Raw genomic sequence first — 20588 nt, 5'->3', positions numbered from 1 at the left:
ATGACGGGTGTGCAGTATCTTTGATAGACTGTGGACTCCTAGATTCGTTAGAGCGCTTTTTTACTGTGTTTTTAGAAATCCTATATACAGTAAAATCCTTTTACCGTAGACTTCAAGGGCCCGGGAAAAGTGGTTTACTATTTCAAAAGTTTACTGTATCAGAAATTGTCCTACTCAAGCACATAAAGTACACTATAATGCTGGACCTCAATTCAGACAATAATTGAGTCATTTTTTCTTTTCAATGCTTCAGCAAGCAGGCTTAGACTGTGTCTAAGCAAGATCAAAACGCACAGTGCTCAATATGTAGGGATATGCATGCTATAATTGGGCAACAGCTTGCACAGGAAGCATAGGTCTCACCATTTAATGCAGGTTCAGTGATTATAGTGTGCTCCTCTGCCCATATTTTGAGCATCCTAGATGATACTGTAGATTCGGATTCATGCACAAGCAAATTACTGATGATATGCAATTCCCTCAGTAATCACACAGCAGCTTACACTAGATGCTTAATTCTCGCTGGCTGGTGATTTGGAGTTAATCTACACAGGCCCAGAGTAGTGTGCAGATATCGAGCAGGCTACAAGAGGCAGCCAGCCTGACCACTGACCACGGGTCATGGGTCTCCGACTGACCTATGATACATTGGCCCGCCCACTTTCCACTATAGCCGGAAAACAGAATACTGCAGGGTAAAATAAAAAAGGTTTACTATACAAACGTTGTATTATATCAGAGTTTACTATACCAAGAGTTACTCCAATATACAGTGCTGACCATAATTATTCATACCCCTGGCAAATTTTGACTTAAAGTTACTTTTATTCAACCAGCAAGTAATTTTTTGACAGTAATTTACATAGGTGTCTCCCAAAAGATAAGACGACGATGTACAAGAGGCACAGGGAAAAAACATTTCTCAGCTTTTATGTACATTTAAGAAAAAAATGTCCAGTCCAAAATGATTCATACCCTTCACAAACTGTCACAGTCTGTGGGGAAATCCAAAGTTCTATATCATTCCAAATAGTCCAAGCTGTTCTAAAGCATCCTAATTACCCTATTTAATTGGGAACAGCTGTTTTAATAAACTCAACAGATGAAAAACAGCAGCTCTCTGCAGTTGGTTTGTGGACAGTCGTGGCTAAGACAAAGGAGCTCAGTGAGAACCTGCGGTTGCGCATTGTGGCTGCTCACAAGCAAGGAAAGGGCTACAAGGCCATTTCTAAATGTTTTCAAGTTCCAGTGGCTACAGTGCAAAGTATTATTAAAAAATACGAGATGTGTTTCACTGTGGAAAATCTCAGAGGATGTGAAAGAGGTGGAAAAGAATCCAAGAATCAACTCCAAGGCCATCCTGGTGAATCTTGGCTCTGCTGGTGGCAATGTCTCAAGGCAGACAATCCAACGGACACTGCACACTGCTGGGTTCTACGGATGCAGACCAAGGAGGACACTACTTCTCCAGACAAGGCACACAAAAGCTTGCTTGGTCTTTGAAAATGCTCATCTGGACAAAGAAGAAGACTTCTGGTCTTTTGTGTTAGGGTCAGATGAAACAAAAATTGAATTGTTTGGTCACAATGATGTTTCCTTCATTTGGCGTAAAAATGGAGAAGCCTTCAACCCAAAAAACACCATCCCCACTGCCAAACATGGTGGTGGGAACCTAATGCTTTGGGGGTGTTTTTCAGCCAATGGCAATGGACCAGGGAACCTAATCACAGTAAATGGCACCATGAAAATAGAGCAATACATGGGGATTCTCAACGACAACATCAGGCAGTCTGCAGAGAAACTTGGTCGGGCACCAGTGGACATTTCAGCATGACAATGACCCATAACACACAGCAAAAGTGATGAAGAAATGGTTAGCAGACAACAACATTAACGTTTTGGAGTGACCCAGCCAGAGTCCTGACTTGAATCCAATTGAGAATCTGTGGAGGGAGCTAAAGATCAGGGTGATGGCAAGAAGACCCTCCAACCAGAAAGATTTAAAGCTCATTGCTAAAGAATGAATTTGCAAAAGTATCTATGGAGAAATGCAAAAAGTTGGTCTGCAATAGGAAGAAAGCATTTGATTGCTGTAATGCTAATAAAGGCGTTTCTATTGATTATTAAGAAGGGTATAAATAATTTTGGACTGGACACTTTTGGCTCAAATGTAAATAAAAGCTGAGAAATGTTTTTTTTTTCACAATAATGCCTCTTGTACATCGTCTGATTATCTTTTAGGAGACACCTATGACATTTCCAGTCAAAAAAATACTAGCTGGTTTAATAAAAGTAACCTTAAAGAGAAACGTGACCAAGAATTGAACTTCATCCCAATCAGTAGCTGATACCCCATTTTACATGAGAAGTCTATTCCTTTTCACAAATGGATCATCAGGGGGCTCTGTATGGCTGATATTGTGGTGAAGCCCCTCCCACAGGAGACTGTGAGGACTATTTTCCTGGCAGTTTTCTGTCTGTTAACCTTTTTGCATTGTGGGAAATAGCTGTTTACAGCTGTTTCCAACTGCCAAAAAAAGCAAGAAACAGGTACTTCCACTTACATTACCTGCCAGCAGTAAAATGTCACTATGTGATAAATGTCAGAATGTAAATCAAGGAGAGGAAAGCTTTTACAATGGGAAAACACTGACTAAATCATTTATACATAATTATTTTAAAAATGAAGCACTTTTTTATTAAATAATTTTCACCGGAGTTCCTCTTTAAGTCAAAATTTTGCCAGGGATATGAATAATTATGGGCAGCACTGTACTTATAATGGGGCTTGGCCGGAACCTGGACATTTAGTTTACTATACCTGAATGTTTACTACATCAGAGTTTACTATAACAAGATTATACTGTATTACAGGAAAACTGTAATAATGGTGCCTATTAAAAAGGCACCTCATTCACATCAATGCAAATCTTTTCTCTATTAGTGCCAGGTGTCTAAAAAGGGAGCCGCATTGATATAAAACAATTATATGATTTGTAAAAGGGTGCCGTGGAAATATACAACAAATATATCGCTTGTTATCTTTAACTTTCATTTCCATACCAAATGTATTGCTATCATATACTAATTTATATTACACACACAAAACAGGGCATTAAGGTTAGGCAGCACCAGGGGGGTCTTAGGTTTAGGCACCACCGGGGGTCTTAGGGTTAGATACAACCAGGGGTGGGTCTTAGGGTAAGGCACCACCAGGGGTATCTTAGGGTTAGGCACCACCAGAGGAGGGTTCTGTGTGAGAGCAGGGAGAGGTTAGGTTATAGTAAAATATCGGTAAGTATTAAATATATTTTACTATACGAATGAAGTAGTACAATATCAGTACATTAAACAATATTTTAACACTATACTGGTCCTCATATTAGTAAACATAAAAATAGAGGTTACAGTGGGGAATGGTAGAATAGCAGTATTATAAACAATATTGTATGTCATATCCTGGCACCAATTTTACTAAACAATAAATGTAATATTGTTTATATCTGTCGCTCTTTTAACTGGAGCCTTTATTATATGGAAGCATATTACCCATGTCCTAGTCTTAAAAAACAGGCATAAGCAGTCCCACAATCCTGTTTGGAAAAAGGGTAGTGACAATTACAACATTAAAGCTTATTATGGAGTGTGGGTGGGTGTGGGCCTTTCTAGTTTCAAAATTCTTCATTAAAGGTTTATGATACAAAATGCCAAAATGCCAAGAGCGAAACCCACGCAGGGGCTCCAAGTAGAGAAAACATTCAATAAAGAAACACAATAAAAATGTACAATAAACAACCCTAGAGGCCCAGGGACACAACATCAGATATGTTTCATCCAGAGAAAATTAAAACTTGTGCAGAACGTGGGAAAGGCCAGAGTTTTCCAGGCATGTGATCCAAGGAGACCATGGGTTAAAGAACCCATGCATATTATGCAAAATTTTGGCTGTAATGTGGGCAGCTGACATGATGTCTGAGACCAGTGAAAATACATCCTCTGTTAGCAAATTTGGGGAATACCAATTGTGAGCTAGAACTCTCGTAGCAGTAGGTGTTACATACTGTAGAAATCTGTGCGCAGGATATTTCAACTTGACTCAACAGAAATACACTTGGGTGAAGGGCACCTCACAAGAGAGAACACTCTTGGTTTTAGACCAAACAGAATGCCAGTAGGATTGGGCCCCGGCATGACCACCAGATGTGCCAAAGAGAGCCGGTGGGGACCTTTCTGAAATATAAGAGACTAAATTGGAGGAAAACCGCTAATTGCACATAATGTTCTGTAAAGAACTGTTATTCTAAGTGTCTATTCATAAAATCATTCAGTATGGAGCATTGTAGGTTTAATGAGGTGCAGAAATACCATAAATATTATGCTGAATGATTATAGGAAGCATTTTAATTAAATTATCAGCAATCTGTATGGTACAACATCAAAAGCTGTTTAGCAGAGACAAAGCAGCTACTGTTTTGTGCAGATAGCTTCCATTTATTCCTGGAGTCGCTGATAATAACACTAAACAACTAGCTTCTTCTTTTTTTTTTTAAAGAATAATAATGGTTCACTGCTCTCTGTAAAACACATCATCTGCAAATACTTCCTCAGCATATGATTGCTTTGTCATCTTCGTAACATTATATGGCTAAGGTAAATACTATGATGCTGCTACACAAGTGAACTATAACTACTGTTTTTGAAATTAACTAAGAGCATAGGGAAAGATCAAGGGCAAAAGGAGGAGGGGACGGCAGAAAAGAAGATGCTACGTCTACTTACTGCAAAGTGTGCAGTATATCTATGCCCTGGGAAACTTCATCTGAAGTCCCAGGAACGTAGATATTAGTCTATTGCTGCCACACGCGTTCTCTAGTCAGTAAAATCTTGAAAAAAAAAACATAAAAGAAGCATTAACACGCCAAATCATTAGATCTCAACAGACATTAATATATGAGCAACTTATGATCTTATTTTGACTTGGCTGGAAAATGTAAATTACACTAATAGCAGCATAAGTTAAAAATCAGCATGCGCATGCTACAAACGGTAGTGCTGTGTAGCGTGCGTTCTTAAGTTACGCATGCTCCTTTTAAGTTACGTATGCTCCTTTCTATTTACGGGCGCTCCTTTCATCTGCCATGAGATGTGACCACTATACTTTACTAGTGGAGCCGCTACTATGTTAATTAACTTAGAAGCGGCAGCACTAGTGAGGGGGCTTCCTACTACTGAGGTGTCTGTTTGTTTTATTTAAATTTTGATTCTTGATTGCGTTTGCATCGTGATTGCGTTCCCGTGCCCCACATCAAGCATCGTAGCTGTGTATACGAAGAACGCTCCTGGCCATGGGGATAAAGGACGACTGCCACTGGGCCACCGCAGCACTGCGCTGCTTTGTTACTGTAACAGGCCAAACAGCTGAGTGAGGAGGAGAACAGTGAGGGGGCTGGAAGAAGCCCCAGGTACATAAAGGAACAATCTTTAAAGGAATACTATCAATGCCCAAGTGCTCTAAAATGACAACGTACAGTTACCGCTCTGTATCCCTCCCTCTTTGCGAGCCCAGGGGCACCTACGTGGTGACGCAAACGGAGTTCTGGGGGGGTGTGGCTATAGTGTGGCTTGGCGTTGCCCGGCGCCATTTTAGGCCGACACCAGACTACCAACCATCACACTTTGGGCTTGATTCACAAAGCTGTGCTAACCTACTTAGCACGCCTATAGACTTTTGGGCGGGATAACCATTGCACTAAGTAGGTTAGCACCGTTTTGATGAATAAACTCGCACGCAAAGTTTTGCGCGAGCAAAGTCCGGTGCGCGAGCAACGTCGCATAGGGTTTAATGGGCGAGGCGTGGTTGCACGCGGGACTTTGCACGCGAGTTTATTTTATCACTCCTAAATAATGGGCTTTTCACCAGCGTGCTGTTAGCACTCTTTAGTGAATCAAGCCCTTTGAGCCTGCCCTGATGATGCTGGTGGTTTACCAGTGAAACCAGTCGTCCATAGGGCTCTTGCCATAGACCCAGCACAACACATGGGGGATTACACTGTGAACGGCCTCTGGATTTGAGGTTGAAATCACGGCGCTACCTGCTCTGGATGAGTATATGACATCTATTGCTATGCAATGAACTTGATTTATACAGCACTTCTATGACACAGTGACAGAGATGCTCAATGGATGTCTAGAGGGATTAATGACGCCGTGAGAACAGCAAAACATGTAAGGGCCTTGCCTGAATGAGACGCCATCTCCTCCCGCGGACCCCTGACTCACCCAGCTCCATTTCACCACTTTGGGGGACATCTCGCAGCACCTGACGGGCGCCTTGAGCGCTTCCAGCACATCAGGACTGGCACCTCAGCACGTGCTTGTGCACTCCCTGGGTACACCACCACGGCAGTGGATATCAACAGCTACGACATCGCTAGCTCCACGCACATCAGTGTGGCAACCAGCTGGTCAACTGTCTTGACAGACAAGCTGCCTGCATCTCTGGACACACGAGGATCACAGGAGGGTGAGATACAGGCAATACCCATATGGTGATCATTATTGATTAAGTGTGACGCATGGCCTGAAGCTACGCTCTCTGCTTTTTCCACATCTTTGCCAGCTTGCTTTTGTCTCTGCTTTGGACTGTGGAGTGCTCTTTATTTTGCAGTGTTTGCTCTGGATTGCCCCTCAAATAGCGATCAAGTGTTGAATAACTTTATTACATCCATATGAGCTCAAATCATTACCTTGCCAGTGATGTATGAGAGAGGTGTGCATGGAGTCTATGTGAGGAGATGGCCATCTCATAGGTTTTTTTAATCATTATATGATTCTTAGATGGTATTTCAAAAAAAAATTTATATTTTTATAGATTTTTGATATATCTTTATTTCACATATCACTGATAGCATCTGTGGAACTTTATCCTCTCCAAACTTGTGTGTGTAAATTACACTAATAGCAGCATAAGTTAAAAATCAGCATGCGCATGCTACAAACGGTAGTGCTGTGTAGCGTGCGTTCTTAAGTTACGCATGCTCCTTTTAAGTTACGTATGCTCCTTTCTATTTACGGGCGCTCCTTTCATCTGCCATGAGATGTGACCACTATACTTTACTAGTGGAGCCGCTACTATGTTAATTAACTTAGAAGCGGCAGCACTAGTGAGGGGGCTTCCTACTACTGAGGTGTCTGTTTGTTTTATTTAAATTTTGATTCTTGATTGCGTTTGCATCGTGATTGCGTTCCCGTGCCCTACATCAAGCATCGTAGCTGTGTATACGAAGAACGCTCCTGGCCATGGGGATAAAGGACGACTGCCACTGGGCCACCGCAGCACTGCGCTGCTTTGTTACTGTAACAGGCCAAACAGCTGAGTGAGGAGGAGAACAGTGAGGGGGCTGGAAGAAGCCCCAGGTACATAAAGGAACAATCTTTAAAGGAATACTATCAATGCCCAAGTGTTCTAAAATGACAACGTACAGTTACCGCTCTGTATCCCTCACTCTTTGCGAGCCCAGGCGCACCTACGTGGTGACGCAAACGGAGTTCTGGGGGGGTGTGGCTATGGTGTGGCTTGGCGTTGCCCGGCGCCATTTTAGGCCGACACCAGACTACGAACCATCACACTTTGGGCTTGATTCACAAAGCTGTGCTAACCTACTTAGCACGCCTATAGACTTTTGGGCGGGATAACCATTGCACTAAGTAGGTTAGCACCGTTTTGACGAATAAACTCGCACGCAAAGTTTTGCGCGAGCAAAGTCCGGTGCGCGAGCAACGTCGCATAGGGTTTAATGGGCGATGCGTGGTTGCACGCGGGACTTTGCACGCGAGTTTATTTTATCACTCCTAAATAATGGGCTTTTCACCAGCGTGCTGTTAGCACTCTTTAGTGAATCAAGCCCTTTGAGCCTGCCCTGATGATGCTGGTGGTTTACCAGTGAAACCAGTCGGCCATAGGGCTCTTGCCATAGACCCAGCACAACACATGGGGGATTACACTGTGAACGGCCTCTGGATTTGAGGTTGAAATCACGGCGCTACCTGCTCTGGATGAGTATATGACATCTATTGCTATGCAATGAACTTGATTTATACAGCACTTCTATGACACAGTGACAGAGATGCTCAATGGATGTCTAGAGGGATTAATACATATTTTGCCACTCTCTAAACATGAGTAAATGAGATTCTTTAGGGGATTACTTCTGGGGATGTTGCTGCATAAGGATTACATCCTGGCTGACATTTCTACCCTATGATGAAGTAATTTGACATACAATCTCTATCAAAAAGGAGGAATACATTATGCCAAGTGCACTGTGACATTAACTTGTGTGGGCTGGCTCTGGGGCCTTTGTGAATGGCTACATATAACACAAAGACCAAGTACAATATCTTCAATGAACTTTATTTCTACATGGTCTAACCAGCTTAAAGAGACTCTGTAACAAAATTTTGAGCCTTATTTTTTCTATTCTATAAGTTCCTATACCTGTTCTGATGTGGTCTGTCTTACTGCAACCTTTTCTAGTTGCACTGTCTCTGTAATAAATCTTATCTTCTTTCCTCTGTCGTGTCTGTCGGCAAGAGGCTGGAATGTGTGGAATGTGCAGCTCTGCTTGTCATTGGCAGAAGCTTTACACACACCCTCCAAGCTCTGCATGAATCACACAGTAAGCTGTTCTCAGCCTATGATACTCTGGTTAGAAGCCAGTCATTTGTTTGTAAACACTGCCTAAAACTGTTAATTACAAGCCAGGATTGCAGCAGGGAGTGACAGAAACAGCACAGAGGGGCACAGGGGAACATAAGGAATAGAATGGTGTGCTTTTTATTGTAAGAATATTAGAGTACAGATTCTCTTTAAGGATTTTATCCTGGCGGACTAATCTTGATTGACCATTATAGAGAAATATTTCCAGCAATAATAAGTTCTTACAGTCAAACCTGTATAAGGATTGTATCCTGGCGGACTTTCTTGATCAACTGATTAATCAACCTTTAAGTGTTGACCACACAAGGAGAGATCCTGGTGGAGTACAATATCCCCTTTTGTTGTGATTTATAAACCTTTGCAAAATATCGTAGTAATACCAAATAGTGTGGAGCACCAATCCTGGATTGACCACTGGAGCTTTTTCTTTAAGGATATAGAAGATCAAACAAATATGTACAATACTGTATATTTTTGAACAGCTGTTATTATATTCAAATTCAACTGACTGATCAGTTATTGACAATTGCCCATTTAGGTCCAGTTGCCCAAGACAGTGGATATTAGACCAATTTATCTTTAACCATGTGTTTGTGCTGAGGTTACATTTTAATCTTTTTATGAAAGGATTTACAAATACATCTTTTGATAGTTTTATAATATTTCAGTAGATTTGGTTTTACTCCCCTTCTTTGTTTGTGTGTAAAATGTGTGTAGATTTTAGCTATGTTTGGAATGTCTCATTTGCAGAGGTATGAATCTGTATGAATCTCTGCAGTCTGACATGCTAAGAACAGTCACACACTACAGTATTACAAATGTTTATGTTGCATATAAGATACATTTCCTCTGCTCTCTGTAAGAGAAAGCTCTGCCTGTCTCTGACTGAGCTCTCTGCACACATAAGGCCCTTTATCACGACTAAACTCAGTTTAGGCATGATAAGTTTAGGTGTGATAAGTTTAGGTGTGATAAGTTTAGGCATGATAAGTTTAGGTGTGATAAGTTTAGGCGTGATAAGTTTAAGCACCAACTGGGTTAGCACCGCAGTACACTGCTGATCAAAAGTTTTGCTCTAGCAAAGTCTGGTGCACTTCGTATAGAGTTTAATGGCGCTGCTTTGCGTGCGGGACTTTGCGCGCGATCTAAACTTATCATGCCTAAACTTATCATGCCTAAACTTATCACGCCTAAACTGGCTTTTCACCAGCGTGGGGCAATGGTTATCACGCCTAAAGTCACTAACTGGGTTAGCACCGCTTTGTGAATCGAGCCCATAGAGTTAATGATGCACTGTGAAGGGAATCCCTTCCCCTCGTGGTTGAGTCTGCTGAGTCTGCCATCAGAATTTCAGCAGATTGCCCTCAGAAAAATGTGAAAGGAATTAGATAACAGTAATCAAATAGATAAGCAGTGACATGTATACACCAGTACTTAGCAGCACTTCCCAAACATTTCCTATCTCAATTGAAAGAAAAACATGTTAATCGATAGTGTCCCTTTAATTTCAGCTTTCTTATCCTTTAAAGCGGGCCTGTCAGCCACAAAATCAAATTCCATGTACCTACTGCTCTGTGTTTATTATGCAGTCTACAGCCTGACCCTGCATTCCAAGCATTTCAATATAATCGTAAATGTTTACGATGGCTTCAGTCAGAAGCAGTAAAGATGGAAAATGCCTTAAGCCATTTTCTCTTTATTTACTTTATAAAATTCACTGAAATCAAAACGTGGACAGTGCAATACATATGTTATATAAGTAGAACAAGTATTTATCTACTTATACATGTGTTTTTTTCTTCCTGGAATAGAATGGCTGTCCCTGCTGCCATCTCAGTATACAGTAAAGGCATGGAATTCACCTAAAGCAACATACACATAACATATAAAGCAATGGTAAGACCATTTTTGGGCATGGAAGAGCAAGTGACATTAATGGAATTGTATGGTATAGTTAGAAAGTTAATTGTGTTATTCTTATGTGTACATTCATAATGTTGCATTTCGACGAAACATACAGTTCTTTTCTTATTACATTTGCTCTTCCATATCCTTTATTGTGAGAGACAAAACATGTAATGCTCATTATGTGCTTCCTGTGTGTTTATTATAGATAGTGGCATGTCTGCTATCAACCACAGAGATGGGAGTGTGAGCTGTTAACTGCCATAGCTGGAGGGATTGTGTGTTTTCCCACACTGTAAGAAGACGCAGAAAGGGAATCGCCCTGCCTGTGAGCTAAGTTGCTGTACATTTTATTTAACAGTATACTTATTTTACCACTTCTGTATTATGCACTGCATTTGTATGTATACCAATGTCTGTACTTTTATGTACCAGTGTTTGTTTCTTATTCTGTACAGCACCATGAAAGATGATGATGCTGTATACATCATCATTAATAATAATTATGGAAGGGTACAACAGTGAATGCACAATAATCTTTGGTGATTGGTTCAACCCAGTCCCTTTTACTACTTTAGTATGTGGGCATGGTAAATGTTTTGATGGTAGTAATACCAAAGGGAACGAGTGTGCAGTTATACTGCTATAGCAGTACAGAATGCAATTATCTCCTGCAGATGTGGCATGCATGCACCTGGGTGCACATTAAAGGGGGCCACTGTTTCTCCCTCTCTGCAGAGTTTATTAAGGTAGAGTGTTGATTAAAGGGAATCTTAAGTGAAAACAAACGTATGATATAATGATTTGTATGTGTAGTACTGCTAAGAAATAGAACATTAGTAGCACAGATTTGAGTCTCATATTGTTTCCAGTACAAGTTTCCAGTTAAGAAACTTCAGTTGTTATCTATGCAAAACCACTTCTCTGAGCTCTCCAACCCAACATGGGTGGACTACAGTGCTTTCTTTTTTTTTTGAAGCACTTATCTCAATTTGTCTCTCACTGTTTCTTGTCTGTTTAAGGATTTACTATCAGGAAGTTCAAATGGTCTATAGCTCTGCTCAGTTTCATCATTTAAAATACAGTGTTGTTTGTAAACTTCAAATATTAGAGAATGATGCAATGTTATAAAAAAAAAGCTATATAACTGAAAATAAAAATATGAGACTCTTTTCTTTGCTACTAATGTTCTACTAAGTATCCGTACTACACATACGATTTATTATATCATACGTTTTTCGCTTCAGTGTCACCTTTAGCACAATAACCTGCTTCAGTGACTTCTCCTGACATCCTCTTACCTCCTTTCAGGCATGCCTCTCATTAACATCAGTGCCGGCTGTACAAAGCCCTGGTTTGGTTCAGCTAAATTTTACCTTGCATCTCTAAAGAGGAATTATCAGGACACGTTTCCCTTCCAAACCCTGCAGGGATGGGGGTCGTGTGTGCCACTGAAGCAGTTTGTAAAAGGGGAACAATGATATAAGGCACATGCGGAGGGACAAGGTAAAATGCGGTCACTTGAAGTGGCAAATATTGAAATTGGAGAAGAAGTGATGAGGTAATGAAATGGTCCCAAAGGGTATAGGCAAGCATGTTTTGTGTAGCACTTAATTGTGGGGCATACAAAATGGAGGGTCACCAGTGGATATACTAGGCAAACACACATGAATCATGTATCCTAGGGCAGGATCCGTGGGCAGCACGGTGGCGTAGTGGTTAGCTCTCTCGCCTTGCAGCGCTGGGTCCCTGGTTCGAATCCCAGCCAGGGCACTATCTGCAAAGAGTTTGTATGTTCTCTCCATGTCTGCACGGGTTTCCTCCGGGCACTCCGGTTTCCTCCCACATTCCAAAAACATACGGATAAGTTAATTGGCTCCCCCTAAAATTGGCCCTAGACTACAGTACTTACACTACATAATATAGACATATGGCAATGGTAGGGATTAGATTGTGAGCTCCTTTGAGGGACAGTTAGTGACAAGATATATATATATATATATATATATATATATATATATATATATATATATATATATATATATATATATATATACACTGTACAGCGCTGCGTAATATGTCAGTGCTATATAAATACTAAATAATAATAATAATAATCCTAGGTCACCTGCTTGATTGATTACCTGAGAGCTTAATTAATTCATCTTGTAGGCTTTGAGTCCTGGTTATTGCTCTTGCTTTTCAATCACCAGACTTCAGTTATCATTTCCTCATGCAACCCAGCAATTCAAGCCAGGTAGATGAGAAGGGGAATAACCACTGTGTCCTTTACTTGAGAAGGAAACTGCTCCCCAGAAAGGTGTCACTATTGAGAACGAGTTTCTTATGACTGTGCAGGCCGTACAGATGATGATAGTTTATCTGTATGGTACGCCCTTCACAGTCATCATTCATTACATCACACTCAGGGGCGCCTCTAGCCATTTCGTCACTCCAGGCAAGAAAATCTGTGGTGCCCCCACGTGGCGCCCCCCCCATGAAAATAATTGTAATGCAGCAGCATTTCACCAGGAAATAATTGTAATGCGGCAGCATTTCACTAGAAAATAATTGTAATGTGGCAGCGTTTCACCAGAAAATAATCATAATGCGGCAATATTTCCACAGAAAATAATCGTAATGTGGCAGCGTTTCACCAGAAAATACTCAATGCAGGCAGCGTTTCACCAGAAAATACTCAATGCGGGCAGCGTTTCACCAGAAAATACTCAATGCGGGCAGCGTTTCACCAGAAAATACTCAATGCGGGCAGCGTTTCACCAGAAAATACACATAATGTAAAGCTGCAGAATGAGCTTATGGGCTGCAGCCAGTGAACTGGCGCAGCATCTATTAGACGCCACAAGCCTGTTAACCACCTGGGGACACACAACATCTTGCGGGGGGGGTCACCCCCGCACAGCACTGGTGACCACCTGGTCGGCCTGGCACCCTCTACAAGAGGGTCAGAAGGAGGCACAAAGGGGGACAGAAGGAGGCACAGGGAGACAGAAGGAGGAAGATGGGGACTGAAAAAGCCACTGGGAGACAGAAGAAGGCACAAAGGGGCACAGAAGCAGGCACAGTGGGACAGAGGTGGCACATGGAGACAGAAGGAGGCACACAGGGAGACAGATGGAGGCATAGGGGGACAGAAGGAGGCAGAGTGGGACTGAAGGAGGAACAGGGAGGCAGACGTAGCACAAGGGGACAAATAAAGACAAAGAAGACATAAGGAGGCACGGGGGACAGGAGGAGGCACAAAGGGTCACAGATGGAGGCAGAGGTGGCACAGGGGGACTGAAGGAGGCACATGGAGACAGAGGGAGGCACAAAAGGGACATAAGGGGGCACACAGGAGGAAAGAAGGATGCACAAGGCACAGAGGTGGCAGCTGCCTGCAACTTACGCTAAGTAGATGCAGCAGAAGGAAGTAATAGAACACCCACAGGGACAGGAATTAGTCCAGGACGGGGCTTAATTTGGGGGTGGAGCTTAATCCAGCAACATGGCGCCCCCCAGGACCAATGGCACTCCAGGCAATGGCCTGTACTGCCTATGCCTAGAGGCGCCCCTGATCACACTCATCTGGTTAAACCGCACTAATTTGTCACTGCTGGTTCTGCCTTTGTAACCCACTCATAGCTGGGATTCATTTGAACCATGAATAAACTACTACCTTCAGTGTTTCATACAAATTTTCCCCCAAAAAGCAGAGTATTAAGGATATATTACTGAGGATATAAAATATCAGTCACCAGATGTAGCAAATTTCAGCCACACAGGCATTAATCTCATGTCTGTGCATTTCTCTAAAGTGAACACTGGCGTGGTTCTGTTGGAAAGCAGTATCTGAATTCCATTTGTTTCTCTTTATAGGCCAGTTCTGGTGCTGTGTTTGCTTTTATCTGCTCTCCTTTCATAACATCCAATGTATGTAGTTATACCTGGCAGCTCTGGATCACATCTGAGCTTTAGTAAAATCATTTATTTTTACAATTCAAAAATCATTCATGATATGACTTACAGTAACGTGTGTTCCTCTTGATAAAATAAAGAGAACTCTCACTTACCAGAAATGGTCAACAAAAAGAGCTCTAATAGAATTGAATATAAGAGAAGGATATACTATAGAGTTACATGTTCCCCACATGAAGCTGTGACAGGTGAATGTTACCTTCAGGACCCTTCTGTACCATCAGTGCTGACCACAGTGGTGCAATGTGTGGTGCAGCCTCATAAAGTACAAGTGAATAGCGCTGGCTGTCCACCACCCCACATTGCATGCTGTGTGAAGGGTACTGTGTTGAGCAAAGGAAAAGCCTGTTCAATGGCAGGCTAGATGCAGTGCTGAGTTGTGTTTGTTGATCTACACCTCAGACAGTATGAATAGGCCCTTATTCATAGAATATATAACAACCCCACACAGCAGGTACTAGGGGACCACATGTTGGATAACAGTAATTAGTAGACAACTGAAGAGGAAAATGTTCCAGTGGCTGAGACAAGAAATAAAGTGGTATGCCCAAGGACTTTTTAGGCTATACATATGAGCATTTCAAAGAAATGGAATAAGCAAAACTCAAATAATAAAGAAAATACCTGAGTTAACGGGAACCTGAAGTGAGAGGGATATGGTGGCTGCCATATGTATTTGCTTTTAAACAATACCAGTTGCCTGGTATCCTGTTAATTTATTAGGCTGTCTGAATCACACACCTGAAACAAGCATGCAGCTAATCCAGTCAGATCTCAGTCAGAGCACCTGATCTGCTGAATGCTTGTTTAGGGCCTATGGCTAAAAGTATTAGAGACGGGGGATCAGCAGGATAGCCAGGCAGTCTATATTGTTTAAAGGGAAACAGATGTGTCAGCCTCTATATCTCTCTAACTTTAAGTGTGTTTTAAGGGTAACCGTGAGGCATAATCCTATAAGGTAGGTAGCTTTACAGCACCATTTAGAGATAAACCTCATACTCAGACTAGATTATTTTTGAAGCTGTCATTCAGAGGCGGGACAAGGTCCTCCAGCACCCAAGGCTGAGACACCAAAGTGCGCCCCTCCATCCCTCCCACCCCAGCCATCACACACTGATTGCCATTAGACTAAGAGGTGCTACAGGGCCCACAACCTCCCCAACACCTTAAGATCTAGTTATCTGGCTTGCAGTCACTGCTATGTATCCCCTTTTCTTATTTCTCTCTGCTTCAAACACAATTAGCAATGACAGCTGAATGAATTGTGCGCCCCTCCTACACTGCGCCCTGAGGCTGGAGCCTCTCCAGCCTATGCCTCGGCCCGGCCCTGCTGTCATTCAGCGCCATCTCAGGCAAAAATCCAATGTGTGTACAGCTGTCTCACATTATCAAACAAAATGGGAGGAGGTGCCCCAATGTAGTATGCAATGAGTAAACCTGGGTAATGAAACCGTCTTACCTCAGGTAGGAATTTTTTTGAAACTAGAAAAACACTTTTATTTGTACAACACAATCACAGTATTAAGTTAAGCCTATTTTACAGCGCAAACATACAGCCCCGTCAGATGTTCTTCCCAGTGGCGTAGCTAAGGAGCTCTGGGCCCCGATGCAAGTTTTACAATGCGGCCCCCTAAGCAATCTATACATAACAATTGATATGGCACACCACAACCTGCCAATGGCAACTACAGTGTCAGAGGTGCAAGAAAGGGATGGGGAACAGTTTGTTAATGATTACCATTATTCAAAGTGTCTATAAAAGTGATTATTATGAGCACAGGATCAATAGAGAGATAATACTGCAGATGATGGAGGGCCCTTCGGGGCCCCTCTGGCCCAAGGGCCCTGATGCGGTGGCTACCTCTGCAACCCCTATTGCTACGCCCTGGTTCTTCCCCTGGGTGTGCCTGGTGTACTGCTCATGGAGGTGCTTCTTGTATGCTATCTGATTCTGCCAGAGCTCTGCAGTGTGTGAACTGAGGGCTTTCATTGCTTGGTTCTACCAGAAGGCTCTGTACAGACAATAAAATGGTTCGGACATCATACAGCGCTGACCATTTGTTTTTTAGGATATCCAAGCAGATATTTTCATGGCTGTCTACATTGGGGTGGATGCAGGAAGTAATGAACTTTACAGTGGGAGCATTGTAGGGATAGCCACTTGGGAATTCTAGGGGCAGCTTATACTGTAAGCTCTCATAGACAGTTCCAGTAGTAGCGTCATCAATAGTGCCAATCCATTTGAACAGGTTGCCTGACTCTGGATGAGCAGAGATTCCTTTGTCCCCAGGCATCATCAAAGTCATCAGTTCCTGCTGTAACCTCTTGCCCACAGAGCCCTGAGCAGCCTGCACCCCATCTCCATCCCCTTCCTTGAGGGGGCGTCTCCACGTTCTGCGAGGCCATCTGTGTAAGAGAGGCCAGGTAGAAGGTTTAAAGATAATTTTATTGGACAAATGCAAAGATGGCATGTTTCATGGTACCTGCCTGCTTCCTCAGGTCTACAGTACAGTGTCTTATGCAGCTGCACACAGACTGGGAGCAGTGGCGTAGCAATAGGGGTTGCAGAGGTTGGGACAGCATTGGGGCCCCTGGACCAGAGGGGCCACACAGGGGGCCCTCCTTCATCCATCTTTTTAGCTTTTTATTGGTGCTATGCTTATAATAAACACTTTTAATATGTGCATTGCATTGTTGTAATCCTTAGCCAACTGTTTCCTTACGCCTAATACACCTCTCTAACACTGCAGCTGTCTTTGATTTGGTTTTAGGGCTCCATAACAATAGAGTGCTCGGGGCCCCATATAAAACTCGCACCAGGGCCCCAAGTTCCTTAATTACGCCACTGACTGGGAGCACCTATGAATATCGTTTAGTGGTCCTCAACAGCGGATCATTATATAACAAGCAATGAACGAGCCCATTGTGCTCATACTTGCACAACCCCCCAGATGTTGCTCACTCATACAGTGCATTGCTGTTCCACCACACCTCTCCATTGACAGTACACGCTGCTTGGCTAAATCTAAGCTGCGTGTCTTCAGCGCTTATTACCTATAATGTGGTCCTAAAAGATGAGCAATAGGATGAAATCTCGCGCTTGACCTTTCAAGGCTCCCCATTCGTTGTTGAGGCTACATTCAGAGTGGTGCGTTGCGGTATAACAGCCACATTGTAACACAGCTTGCCTCACTGCAAAGCACCGCCTATGCGACGTTCACAGTGCTATGGGTGTGCTGCAGCATAACAGCTTGTGTTAACAGTGACAGTGAACATACTTTTTCTTCTCTGTATGGTTCACTGTAAGTGACACAAGGCATGGATGGGTGGTGCCGCTTTGTTTCCCACTGTGGATCTAACCTTAAAGTAAACCACAAATCAAAATATATAAAGAATCGATACTTACCCCGGGCTTCATCCTTAATGTAATGAATAGCTTTGACTAAATCAGAGATCATCAGCTCAGTTCCCTTCACATGCTACATCTGCTCTAAACTCTGGAATTGCTGACATTTCAGACATGAAATTTACTGTAGGCAACTTCAGATTGTGTATGTTTTTCATTGCGTACTTTGTTTTGCATCAGGCTTGCTCTAAGATAACATATTATTTCTCTTTCCTTACTGAAGTGGGAATATTTTGCAATCTTTGATTTTAAAATGCTTTTCAGAAGTTTGGAACAAAAGTTTTAACAAAAACAAAAAAACTCATGTTCCTGTAACCTTTATAATTCCCAGTTTCTGTTTGCTAATATTTATGAAATGCTGAACAATGTGCCAATTCAGAGAACTGAAAATCACAGTAGAGGAAGCTGTTCTCCCAGAGTTTACAAGGACTGTACGTGGGTGATCAGATGAGAATGGAGTTTGGTATGCGTCCTTGTAACACAATCTTAATTAACAGGTGCAAAGCAGCTGATAACATTTTGAGCCTAAAGCCCCATCTACACGAAGGGACATTGCAGCGATCCGGCGGCTCGATTAGCCGCCGGATCGCCTCTTCCGCGTGCCCGCCGCGTCCCCGCTCGCCGCGCGTGCGCCGCATACGAGTCCCCGCTCGTGCCCGCTCGTCCCCGCCGGCGCCGCTTATCTCCCGCACGATTCCCTGCCATTGTCCCCTCGCGGGGATCGAGCAGGGAATCAGCGGTGCGAAGATCCGTCCTGCCGGATCTTATCAATCGAGCCGCATCAGCGGCTCGATTGATAAGGAGCATCGCGGCCGCATCTACGCGTGTAGATTAAGAAGAGGAACTTGTTGTTCTGTAAAAAAAAGATTAAGGCATTATTTAATTTGCAATCCAAATATGTGAATGTGTGTATGCTGTATCATTAAATAAAGCTACATTCAAACTTCTACTACCAAATGTAAGAAGTGGACTGAAGGTGCCCGTACATCTAGCAATTTTGGTAGGACAATTGACCAAGAGACAGGTCTCTCTCTGATCGGAGAGATCGGAGGTCGCCATAAACGGCAGGCCGATTCCCGATGGCTTTCAGCATGAAATCTTTCAGGAATTGGCCTAGTGAAGCTGCCTAGTCACCCCCATTGCTGTCCCCACTAGTGTAAAAGGTGAACCTCCCCACCTGGTGCCCGTGCATGAATACTTTACCTGTCGGTGTCCGTGATGATCGGGTGATCTCTTTTGGGAAAGTGACGGGTGGCACCTTTTATCATCTTTTACCTGCTGTTCACCAGCACACACACACGCAAACTTATACCGGGTTTCCCATGTTTGGGCCCCCATATGTAAGTGCCGCTTGCAAACCCTTGTTTCCATATTTTATTGGAACGTAGTTATTTCCCCAGCTGGATATTTTCTGACAGCAAACAATCTTGGTTTATCTCACTGAATGTCATGTGGCATTACAGTCAGGTGATGTGGCCTTACCTACCACTATGATTTTTTTTTTGTTACTTTCTACCGCTAAATTGAATCTAGCCCAACCACACCAACCCCCCCCCCCCCCCTCATCCTTCTCAAAAGGCACTCTTATTCAGATTCTTTGCATTGCAGGAGGTCACAGTTACAGTTGTTTCTCCAGAACTGGAAGTAAGTGGGGTGTCATGGTAGCCATTGTTATATGCCTTCTGGCAGATGAGCCTCCTGGTCATACAGATCACCATAGAGGAAAGAGGTGTGAATGTTGTTGGGCAGAGTTTTGCCGCTGGGCCCATGATGTTCACTGTTCAATGTTTTACACTACATTCCTGGAGCTCTACTTTAGCTGACAAAGGATAGACTGACACAATTATCAAAATTATCCATCTGCCTCATTTACAATTCTTCCACTGAGAAACTATGAATTATTCAATTTGCTTTTCATGGAAATGTACTGAAAAGAACTTTCCATGCTGCCAGCATTTCTCTGCAACAATGCATTATACTGTTACCATTATAAAGTAGTAACTGGAATTCATTGGGATTCATTTGGCAGCTACAGCCTCCACTCTTTGTTCCCATGTTTATCTACCCTTTAAGTAAGCTGATGGCAGTAATTCACTTTCATTAAAAAAAAATACTCTTTTACCTTAAAAAGACTGCAGTTTTAAATTCTTTTTTTCATATTTCAAGTGTTTGGCAGCATTATCTGTATGCATCAAACGGTTTCTCCTGTCTGAAGTGGCATAAAATATCATCATAGAATTAGTTCAAAGCAGGAGCGGCTCCCCACTCAGCATTCTGCTTATACTGTGGTTTTTATATATGTTTTTTTTTAGTAAATAATGCCACCACTAGCATGACCTGGTACCTGAAGCATGCCCAAGTGAAGGAGTACAAGGCTGCTCTTTTCTCTAGTCAGGAAGTGGTTAAACCAATCATTTCTGTCCCTATAATGACCTAACTCCATATACACACAGTGGGGATCATTTTATTTTAGCTCTAAATTACCCAATGGCTTTGGGATTTGTGGGAAATTGGCCACAGGTTCCAAATTCACACATATCAGAAGAACAAACTCCATTAGTGTTGGGCGAACATCTAGAT

The 20588-nt window shown here is 42.6% G+C and overlaps 1 long non-coding RNA gene and 1 pseudogene across 2 annotated transcripts in view; one reads left to right on the top strand and one right to left on the bottom strand.

Annotated features, from left to right (window-relative positions):
- Window positions 1-20588, top strand: part of LOC137563367 (uncharacterized) — a 173756-nt gene that overhangs the window by 91052 nt on the left and 62116 nt on the right. For both annotated transcript variants that reach the window (XR_011030333.1, XR_011030334.1), the window contains one exon: window positions 10833-10952. This is a non-coding gene — a long non-coding RNA (uncharacterized lncRNA). The remainder of the gene's footprint in view (window positions 1-10832; window positions 10953-20588) is intronic.
- Window positions 12914-16944, bottom strand: LOC137560751 (ubiquitin-conjugating enzyme E2 C-like; annotated as a pseudogene).

The sequence above is a fragment of the Hyperolius riggenbachi genome, chromosome 3, assembly GCF_040937935.1.
Source record: "Hyperolius riggenbachi isolate aHypRig1 chromosome 3, aHypRig1.pri, whole genome shotgun sequence".
Taxonomy (NCBI): Eukaryota; Metazoa; Chordata; class Amphibia; order Anura; family Hyperoliidae; genus Hyperolius; species Hyperolius riggenbachi.
The sequence above is the reverse complement of the archived record's forward strand: the minus strand, read 5'-3'. Positions and strand labels throughout refer to the sequence as shown.